Below are 10,878 nucleotides of genomic sequence, written 5' to 3'. Positions count from 1 at the left end.
ATAGGAAAGTATAACCATTTAAAATCTAGGATAGGGAGTGAGAGGAGAGATGGGGGCTGCATGAAAGAGGAGTGAAAATTACACCTGGCAGTCAAAAATGCATTATCCTGAAACAGAGTGCATGAACTCTGTGTTGTAATGTCCTGTGTCCCTCTCTGCCCTGCTGGCGCCTACATCTCTGGCATGTGGACACAGTAAGCTACATTTATCACCCAGGAGAGCAAAAGGCACGAGCCTCAACTCTTCATCCATCAGACCCAGAACAGAGTGCATATTGGGAGATGGGTCAGGTCTCTCACAAATGAGCCAGTGAAATCAAGATTCTGGTGCTACCATAAAAGAAGTATTGGAAGTGAGGCAGAAGATCTTTATTTCTTCTAAAGGCACCATAATGGGAGCTATAGCAAATCTCTTTCAAGTAATGAGTTCCACGGCCAAGAAATAGCTTGTCAAGGCCAGAGATGAACTGTGGCCACTGCAGACCAGAGCCTTGAGTTCTGAGATCAGGATTTTTTCAATTTGGAAGCCATATGCAGGATTGTTCATTCCATCATCCAGAAATGTGAGGAAGTTTTAGGATTGATTACAATCCAGGTAGAACAGGACAAATATTGAAACACTGAGTGTGAGAACTGAAGGGGCCGTTAAAGTACCTCTTTATTTTTCAAATCGAATAACTCCATTGAAGCCCAGATAAGTAGTGACTTGTTGTGCATCCATTCAGCACCAGAAATGTGGCACAGCCAGTGGAGGTCATCAGAAAGCTGTGAGGTCACTTGAACAGGAGCTGTCAGTAAAGAGAATAGGGTCCTTTTGCTCAGTTGTCCAAATATGCGGTAGGAATAATTAGACTATAAATTCCTAAAAATGGGAATAAAACTATAACGTTATACTGGAAGAGACTGGTATTCACATATGTATCTTTTTGACCATATTCATACATAACAGCAGAAACACCATTATTAAGGTCAATCCTCTTGAATTTCCAAAGTAGGGGCTGCCTACGACATAGTTCCACTTGAAGGACATTAACAGATACATGTGCCAAAAATATCTGCTCCACCTGGTAGCCAAGTGACTCTAACATCAGCATGAGATCTACTCTTTCACATTAACAAATAATCTATGGAATTTCTGTATTAAAATGCAGTTGTATTATCTCAGAGGAATAGCAGATAATCTGATTAGCACCCAATATCACCTTCACTTGGATTCATTTATAAAGCTAGCAAGCTGTCACCCAGCAGAACCAGGGCTCTCAGGGAATGGATTTAAGACAGAGGTTTTGACAAAAACAAAGCCCTCAGAAAAGTTCCTAGCCACAGAGCATCCCATGCAGTGCCTGTGGGGGGCACTGAGTCACTCACAATCTGAGGCTGAGCTCCCACTTAACCATTTAGCAGCCATCTAACTCCACGTTGACTTACTGAGATTCACTTTTCTCTGTTAGTTAAAGTCAGTAAATCACAACTCACAATATTTGTGAGAGAATTTAATACAACAAGAAGTAACTGATCCAAAGTCACAAGAGAATGAGTGGAAATTTCAAGGCACATTTACTAATGTCTATTTGCCTATTGGGTCATAATTTGGTACTGAGAAGAACTCAAAGCAAAAACAAAAGCAAAATGAACTCTGCTTCCATTTCCTTCTCAATTTCTCCAACGTGGCTCAATGTGGTTTACATTAGAACTCTGCCACTGGAAAATGACCTGTGCTTTGTCAAAGTTAAATGTAAGAACAGCTGACCACCTCCCACCCTCCCTCTTTCCCAAAACCTGGAGCAAAGAGTTTTCCTTCAGTAAATGAAGACTACTCTTTAATGAATATTTAAAATGTGAACTTGAGCTGGAGAAGCCTCTCTTTCCAAAGGTTTTCCAAAAGAAAAGCAGTTTCAAAAATATCCAGAAGTATAGTCAGTTTTCACTATTTTTTGAATATCCTAAAATGTAGAACATGTTTCTCTGTGGGTTGATCAGGGAATGTTTGAGAATGGTTTGAGAGCCCTCAATCTGCCCTCTAGGTTTTGACATTTCTTTCCCCACAATTATTAATAATCCAAAAGTGCAGGAGATGATGGAGACATTTTGTGTCATTTCACACACACACACACACACACACACAAATGCGAGAAGTAGAGCACAGGAACAGTTAACTGACTTGAGAGAATATGGAAGAGGAATGCAGGGATATTTGATCACAAAGAAACAGCCCAATTTACCTCTGAAGTCACTTAAAGCATAAGCATTCTGGATTCCCTGGGAATAGGTGTTGTCACTTATTTCATTCACTATCAGTGTTCTGTCTACATGATCAACAGAGTCACTTCAATGAACCAGCTGATAATCAGGTTTCTGGAAGCAGTCTGGTTGTGAAAACGTTCATAGCAGGTCATGCTCTGTTCATACACGTTAAGGCATCTTTGCTATTAATCCCAGATAGACAAGGTTTTATTATAGAAACAACACATATACATTTTGATAGACATAATTACTCACATGCAAAGTTTTAGCAAAATGAGGCACAGAACAATTTCTCCTAACTCTCGAATAGGAAGATGACTGTGGAGGAAGGTAGATTATTCGTTCTTTAAGAAAATGTGTAGGCATGAATGATTTGCCAATTATTCCACTTCATTGTATTTAAATAGTATTCAGTTCTTTCAAAATTTAATTTTGAATATTTACTGAGACTAAGAATGCTCAGAACTTTAAATTCTAGGATATAGCTAGTCCCATCCCCACCAGATGTTAAGAGCTGACAATTTTAAGTCTCAGTTTATTTACAATGTTTTCTTACATTTGAGAAACATTTATTAATGTGGTTAATAAAGCCAACACCAGGTAGGTGACAATATCTATCTTACTGGCTCAATCTCTCAAACCATATTTTCAGCTCTTTTATTTTAAAATGGTGTCTGCATTTAGAGAAACTTTTCTGAAAGTTCAATCCAGCATCAACTGGTGTGATTTCAGAACCCAAAGAAGTAAAAGAAAAAAAAGCAACTCTCAGTACAATGTACAAAAATAGTAATTCCTATTTAAATGGCACCTTCTACGTAAGAAATTATCTGAACAGAGGTTTGAAAATAAACTTAATCTGTAATCATTCAGAAATAGTTAACTCTTTCAAAGATATGCAGTTGTAATTGTAATAGTTTGAGCATTCATTTAAATTCACAATTGGTCCTATTTTCCTTCTTTGCAATTTGACTTGTTTTAAGGGAAAATAATCCATTTTTTTATCTGTCCCTTATGGGAAATGAAATCATTCATTTTAGTTATTTATGAATTCACATTCTGGACCTTTTCTCCATAGAGTAGACAATCTTTTACAAGTAATATTTTCCAATTTTAATCAACTATAACTTCTAACAATGCTCTGAGTAACTGTGTCTGTACCTTATTTTTTATTCAGCCTTCCACTTTTTGTATTCTGTGCAACCTGGAAAATGGAAATAGGAAAGTCAGAGGAATTCTGCACTTGGAATCCTAAGAGGCAGAGCAGAGCAGCAAATCTGAGATGCACCCAAACCAGGAAGGAGAGAAGAGGATGAGATAGGCTGGTAGGAAGGCAGCAAGGCCTGATCACAAGATAAACATTGGTGACAAGTGTCCTTAATACTATAGACTGATCTGACTAACACAAACACTTGTCCAGCTACCATGTGGGGTACAGGAGGGAAAAGTACCCATGATGATCTTTACAAATGAATTCATTGCATCCATTTAGAAACAGAAAACCTCGGGCTAGGCGCAGTGGTTCACGCCTGTAATCCCAGCACTTTGGGAGGCCGAGGCGGGTGATCAACTGAGGTCAGGAGTTCAAGACTAGCCTAGCCAACATGGTGAAACCCCATCTCTACTAAAAAAATACAAAAATTAGCTGGGCATGGTGGCACATGCCTGTAATCCCAGCTGCTCGGGAGGCTAAGGCAGGAGAATCCCTTGAACCTGGGAGCGGGAGGTTGCAGTAAGCTGGGATCGTGTCATTGCACTCCAGCCTGGGTGACAAGACCGAAACACCATCTCAGGAAAAAAAAAAAAAAAAAAAAAAAGAAATAGAAAACCTAGATTTTCTTGAGAATAAGATAAAGCAGAATTTCATTCCCTGTTGTTTAAATCTCCTTCTTTCTTTCATGCAAAATACCTGGCAAAGCACCTTTTACACTTCGAGTTATTTTCTTTTTCTCTCCCCTCTTTGTTCAATTGGCATTTAAGGAACATTTAGCATGTGCTTGGCACTGAGCCTGATGAATATAAAAATGAATAAGACGGCCGGGCGCGGTGGCTCAAGCCTGTAATCCCAGCACTTTGGGAGGCTGAGACAGGCGGATCACGAGGTCAGGAGATCGAGACCATCCTGGCTAACACGGTGAAACCCCGTCTCTACTAAAAAATACAAAAATCTAGCCGGGTGAGGTGGCGGGCGCCTGTAGTCCCAGCTACTCGGGAGGCTGAGGCAGGAGAATGGCGTAAACCCGGGAGGCGGAGCTTGCAGTGAGCTGAGATCTGGCCACTGCACTCCAGCCCGGGCGACAGAGCGAGACTCCATCTCAAAAAAAAAAAAAAAAAAAAAAAAAATGAATAAGACATAGTCTTTGCTCTTGAGAGGTTTTGCCTATAAAGAAAGATGAGCATTTAAATAGATGATTTGCATGTACCATGAAGTCCTGGTGTGGACTTACCCAGATATGTGAAAAGTCTTCAGAGAGAGATAGTATGTTGTATGGAAAAGCAATGTAGAAAAAGTATTCCAGGAAGATAGAAGAGAAAAATTCTAGACATCCTAAAGATACAGCACGATATGTGCAAAAAAATACTCACAAACTGATTGGCACGTCTTAAACAGGATATTCAAAAATACAGGTAACACATCAACTCTAACCCCCACATAACACCCAACCCCCCAGGGATATTGACCAGTACTGTCCATCCTTATTATTACCAAGCATATTTAAGTCAAATCCACCCTCGTCACCACGGATACCCTCCTCCATACTTGATCTCTCATCCACCATCCTCCGAGAAATCAATATCCTGCACAAGTACCCTACCCCCCTTACTCCAGGCCCACAAACACTTGGGTTGAGAGTCATGAAGACAGAGGGGAAGGAAGGGGGTGAAAACCACTAGAGGGTTTTCTGGAGAGTAGAGGCCAGCGAGGCCAGGGCTTCCTGTTCCACTAACATGAACCCACTCCATCCAACACCAGAGTCTCTGTTCTCAACCACTAAACTCTTTTAGATGGATATAATTAGAATACCAAGTGTTAATTTCTGAGATAGAGGAAACAAAGTTCTTTGTGCTCACTTAGGGAAGAAGTACTCGGCACAGCATTGGCTGGTCAGTGGTGAGTTTCTGAAGGAGGTGCCTACTCAAGTGAGATTTGAAGTACAGTTAGAACTAGACAGGTGAGAAGGAAAAGTGGAGAGAAGAGATGCATTCTCTGCTTCAGATTCAAGAGAGAGAACACTTTTCTAGGAACCAGGAAAGGTCAAAGATCAAGGTAGGGAGAGAGAAGGATTAAGCAGGGATTGGATCATGGACCCCTTGGAAATCACACAAAGGAGTTCAGATTTTATCCTAAAAGCAATGGTAAACCAATGAAATTGTTTAAGCTACATAAAAACACCAACAAGTTTGCATTGTAGAGAGATTACTCTGGCTATGTTTTAAGGAATTAGCTGAGAGAAGTACAACTGTGGGCAAGAAAAATAAGGTTATTTCAGCAGTATAGAGGAGAGATGATGGAGACCTAAACTATGTTAGGAACAGTGAGGCTGGAGAGGTGAGTCACTGTCAGAGATGAAAAAACAGAATTTAATGAAATGTACATTAGATTTGAAAAAGAAAGAAAATGAAGCTGTAAACTTTTAAATTCATTCAACAAATATTTAATGAGCATCTACTACATGCTCTCCAAGCTTCTAGGGCCTAAAAATAAAAATGGTGAAGAAGTTAGGCAAAATTCCTGTTATTACGTAGTTTATGTCCTAGTGGAAGATGGGCTTGGTGAGAAGCAGATACTAACTGCATAAACAAATCAGTGAATTAGATTATTTCAGAAGGTAGCCAGGGCTAGCAATAAAACGAGCAGTACAATGACGTAATAAATAGCTGGAAAGGATTGCAAAGCCTCCTTAGATTGGTAGGTCAGGCATATGTTTCTGAAAACAGGACATTTGAGTCAAGATTTGAATGGTGTGAAAGAGTCATGCAAGTGTCTAGAAAAGAGTGTTCGGGGGTCAATAAAACCTTATGCCAAGTCCCTGAGATCAGAAAAAGCATAAACTATTCAAGAGTAGGAACAAAGGTAAATGAGAAGAGTAAACAAGTGGGAAGGGAGAGTGAGTAGGCAGAAGCCAGAGCCATGTGATTTTTAGGTCCTAGTGTTGTAATCTAATTTTAATGAGCAGCAATTTGAGGATTTTAAGCAAGGAAATGATATAAGTTGATATCTTCTTTTCAAAAAATCTCTTTAGCCTCTCTATGCATTTTACTGGGGGAATGGGGAATAAGAGTAGAATCAGGACGTCAAATCAAGGGATCACTACAGTAATCCAGGTAAAAACAAATGACTTCGCGTAGAAGCAGGAGACATGATGAGAAGTGGTTTGGTTTAGAATTCAGGAGACACAACGCTGATAGGATGGGCTGATAGAATGAGTATGAGAAGTAAGAACAAAAGATATCAAGCTGGACTCCTCTGTTTTGAGCCAGAGACATGGGAGGATGGTACCATTAACCAAGATGGGAAGGAGTAATGGCAGAGTAGCATTAAAGAATACCAAAATAGTAAGTATGATTTTGCCCACCAAGAGGTATTAAGCAGGGAGTTACATATGAAAGAGTTCCAGGCTACAGGCAGGGTTTTTGGAGCTATCAGCACTTAGATATTATTTAGAACCATAGGGACAAGAGGGAATTGCCCAGGGAATTACTGTCTCTAAAGTAAAAAGAAGACTGGGTATGGGTCTGTGTATGCTGACTTGGGCAAGTGGGTGGATGATAATGTTAACTCTACCACAGGAAACACATGAACAGAAAGAAAAGTGAGATTGGGAACAAAGTAGGGAGCTCAATTTGGGCCATGTCTATTTGGAATTCTGGTCATAGGCACAGCTGCATTTCAGCAAAGATATGTGCACTATAGATAATTCAGATCTGTGAGCGTGTAAATGGCAGTTGCACAATAGCCTGTGTGTGTGCAGTCTGAGAAGGCGTTCAGGCCGTCAGCCTGCACGTATTTACAGGTGGGCTGCAATGAGGACCAGTCACTTGAAGGACAGGGACGTGGACTAGGGACCAAGAAAGAATGAGAAACTGTTACTAGTTCTATGAGGAGGAAATCAGACTATGCTGTCCTAATTAATGAGACACGAGAACATCTTAAAAAGGAACACAGTATAGTGGAATGGAGATTATACTGTGGAAAAGAATAAGTAACCAAATTTGGTGACTTCTGCAATGTGTAGCTGTGGAGAGGACACTCTGTGTAGTGTGTGGAGGAGATTACATAAGAGTGACTTCAAAGATATGGAGACCTAAGAGACTTTTGCAATATCCAGGAATGAGTCCACGTGGCTCAAGCTAAAACCATGGTAACAGTGTGGAGATGGGAAATGCGTCCAAGAAACACTCAGGAAGTAAAAGCAGCAGGTCCTATTCATTGCCTGGATGTGGGACAGGGAGAGATTAGCAGTCTGGAAAGATAAGTTGTTATTTTCTTGACATAGGGAACTGGGTAAATGTCAGCACCACTGATTGGGAACACAGAGGCTGTGAGAAGAGCAGAAGGCAAGTAAAGATCCCAGAATAGGGACAAGGAAATATTGACTGCAGCTGTGGATGTGTGAGTATGAGGTTTGCTTATTCAAATATATCAACCTGGTAGCAAGATGGACATGCGGATATATAGCATGGCAGAGAGTCAGGGTCAGAGACATAATATAGAGAATCATCTGCATATACTGAGTAATTAAACCATGAGGATAGTGGAAATGCTTAGAGAGGCTCCTTTTACAGCAGAGAAAGGTTTCCAAAATCTTTGTATAAAATATAATGAATGAATTAGATTTTTGTACTCAAATAAGTCAGCCTTCTTGTTCCCTGTGGGCTTATAAGAGGCTTGGAAGTCATCACTCTATCCCAACAAGTAAAATGCTTAACAAACAAAAAAATTAACAACCTTCTTAGATTTGTCAGAAAAGTGAGGTCACAAGGCAAGCCACAAGTCCCAAAATTTGAGACTGACAAGCAGATATAGAGAATCATAGCTTACCAGAGCAGAAACCCACGCACGAAACCACCGTGGACACCAAACCCAAATTGTAACTGACAAATTGCTGGAGGCTTGGTGTGGACAAGTCTGAGAGTCAAAAACTCCAGGGGAGCCCAAATATAGAAGCGGCGGGGTTGGGGGGCAGTGGGGGCTGTTCGCAGTTTTGTAAATTTTACCTGTGGGAGCTCCTCTAGGTTCTTACAATGAACATCCAAGAAAAGCCTACTCATGCTTCTGGCAGGGAGAGGCGAAAGAGAATCGTTTCAAAATATTCCAGAGCATTCTGTTCTTCTTAACAAGGCCTGCCCGCAAGAGAAACTATTTCACCCAACCTTAAACTATGGAAGTTTCAACCAGACTCTAACTGACCTGGGAGGTGGGAAGTACCCAACTCTACCTCCTGCTGCTGGAAAAGGGGAAAAAATAATTCCAGCCCACCCAAGCCAACCTGTCCCACCTAAGGTGGTGGGAGTGGAAGGGGACTGAGAAGTACTTGTGAAGTTCACAGCCCGTGGTACAAGTGGAGAAGTAATTATAAGACTATAGAAAGTTCCATCCCCAACACTCACCCACGTGCTCCTTCCCACCACATCGTGAAAAGCTTATGTGGTTCTTTTACCCCATCCATCATGTTAGTTTTCAACACAACAACAAAAAAATCACAAGGTATACTAAAAGGCAAACCAACCAACCAACAAGCAAACCCTGAAGCTGGAAACCATCATTCTCAGCAAACTCACACAGGAACAGAAAACCAAACACTGCATGCTCTCACTCATAAGTGGGAGATGAACAATGAGAACACACGGACACAGGGAGGGGAACATCACACACCAGGGCCCTTCGAGGGGTGGGGGGCTAAGGGAGGGAGAGCATTAGGAGAAATACCTAATGTAGATGACTGGTTGATGGGTGCAGCAAACCACCATAGCATGTGTATACCTGTGTAACAAACCTGCATGTTCTGCACATGTATCCCAGAACTTAAAGTATAATAATAATAATAATAATAATAAACTATCCTAAAGAGACAGTGCAAGCATCAGGACTAGAATCTCATAAGGCAGGGATGTTGGAATTATGAGATTGTGAATTTAAAACAATTAGGATTAATATGCTAGAGATTCTAATGGAAAAGTAGACAACATGCAGGAACAGATGGGGACTATAAACAGAGAGATGGAAATTCCAAAAAAAAAAAAAAAATCAAGAAGGAATGCTAGAACACAAAAACGCTGTCAGAGACAGACGGAAAAGCCTCTTTTCTTCAAAACCTCTTCAGGATTAATTGAGTTGTATCAGTTGGGGTGGTAGATGAAGGCATCCACAGCAAGCCTGTTAAGCAAAGTCTGGTCCTTCTGACTAGGACAGAAAGCTCTGCACTGGAGCTCCTCCAGTCCCTGCACCGCCTGCTGCGTGCCTTCATTAGGCTCTGCTACCTGGAAAACTGATGGGAGGGAGGCATTGAGTACAAGAGCTCTGCTCAATGAAGCATTTCATAACTGCTGCTTGCACACTGTCCAGGCATATTACACCATCAATTGTGCGAGCTCCCACTTATTGCCACTAATTGCTGCAGAGAAAACGATGCTGACCATGGCAGAGCAGCTACTAAACCAAGGAAGGTAAAACCAGGAGCCCTTAATGGCTTATTGGGACCGTCGGGAAATTCTGTGAAGAGAATCAATTTCCCTGTAAGTATCAGCCTGCTAACAGCAAAAGGCACTCGGGTTTTTAATAGTAAATAAAGGCCTCCTGAGGACGAATCGTTAATTCCTCACTGAAACTTGCCCTTTACAGTAAGTTATTTATCATAAGCCACTGCTCATCCTCACGCACACACTTCTTGGCTTACAGATGAATTTCCAAAGCTGGACACCCTATAAGAAATGTCAGTGATTTAAAGATATTCTCCATTCCTTGCTTATCGGTAGTAAATGCCCTTATGAGAGTGTCCACAAAACACCCAAGACAAGACTTTGTTCTCTTTTGTTGTTGTTTTTTATTGTTATTATCTTTTAAGTGGACATTTTTGTATGACTTTTATCACAAAAGGGATTCCTGAAAATAGAAATGAACTTTGTGATCAGTGACTTTGCTCTGTGTGACTGGAATTTCTGGGAAAGAGAAAAGGGTTTTAAGGCATCAAGTTTTATGTTACTTGTTAGCGCAACATTTCCATTCATCTAATGGCCCTTGATATTTTGCAGAGAGGCACTCTTTTGAGAATCTGCTGAAAGCCCCAGAATCTCTCCTGAGAAAACGTGCAGAGGCACACGCACACATGCTTGCGTGAAAAATCACCCTGGTTACCATCGATGGTTTCTCTAGAAATTCAGTGACTTCAGATAAAGGCTCCCAGCTATGAGGAGTGAATTGGGTGCTCGCTTTTTCACAAGTGGTGTCTTTAGTAGATGGCTCTTTCCATCCCATGGTAAGAAATTCATTCCTGCCACTCCCCAAAAGATTATGGAAACATTTTACAAGGCACTTAACTCATGGATTCCTTCCGCCGGTAGCCATGAAGGGGAGTATGGTTGATATATTTTGTTATCTGATGTATCTTTCTACACTATGTTCCTTTAACTTCTCAGA

General features: G+C 40.9%; 1 pseudogene across 1 annotated transcript in view; it reads right to left on the bottom strand.

Moving 5' to 3' along the window:
* Positions 1-687: 687 nt before the first annotated feature.
* LOC104682232 overlaps positions 688-10,878 on the bottom strand; it is a 112,850-nt pseudogene continuing 102,659 nt past the window's right edge. The window contains exon 5 of the transcript XR_004055707.1: positions 688-787. The product of XR_004055707.1 is annotated as an aspartate aminotransferase, mitochondrial-like (transcript). The remainder of the gene's footprint in view (positions 788-10,878) is intronic.

Source organism: Rhinopithecus roxellana, chromosome 21 (genome assembly GCF_007565055.1).
Source record: "Rhinopithecus roxellana isolate Shanxi Qingling chromosome 21, ASM756505v1, whole genome shotgun sequence".
NCBI lineage: Eukaryota > Metazoa > Chordata > Mammalia > Primates > Cercopithecidae > Rhinopithecus > Rhinopithecus roxellana.
The sequence above is the reverse complement of the archived record's forward strand: the minus strand, read 5'-3'. Positions and strand labels throughout refer to the sequence as shown.